The sequence below is a fragment of the Myotis brandtii genome, unplaced genomic scaffold (genome assembly GCF_000412655.1).
Source record: "Myotis brandtii unplaced genomic scaffold, ASM41265v1 scaffold165, whole genome shotgun sequence".
NCBI lineage: Eukaryota > Metazoa > Chordata > Mammalia > Chiroptera > Vespertilionidae > Myotis > Myotis brandtii.
Window position 1 is genome coordinate 3,912,964 of NW_005356042.1, and position 450 is coordinate 3,913,413.

The following is a 450-nucleotide window of genomic DNA, read 5'->3' on the forward strand; positions in this document are numbered from 1 at the left end:
TTCCTCTCTCTCTCTCTCTCTCTCTCTCTCTCTCTCTCTTTCTCTCTCTCTCTTCTCCACTCTCTCTGAAAATCAGTGGGAAAATATCCTTGGGTGAGGATTAACAAACAAACAGAAAAAGAAAGATAATTTTGCTGACTTCTAGGCTGGCAATTTTTTCACTAAACACTTGACCTATTTCACTTCACTCTCTTCTTGCTTGCGTGGCTTCTGACAAGAAATCCACACTTACCATTGTTCTTCCATAGGTGAGGTTCCCCTCTGGCTTCTTTCAAGATTTTCTCCGTCTTTGGTTTTCTGCAGTTTGAATGTAATATGCCTGAATGTGTGTTTGTTGTTGTGTTGTTTTTATCCAGCTCGGTGTTCTCTGAGCTTCCAGGATCTGTGATTTGGTGTCTGTCATTAATTTTGGAAAGTTCTTGGCCGTTATTACTTCAAATATTTCTTCTA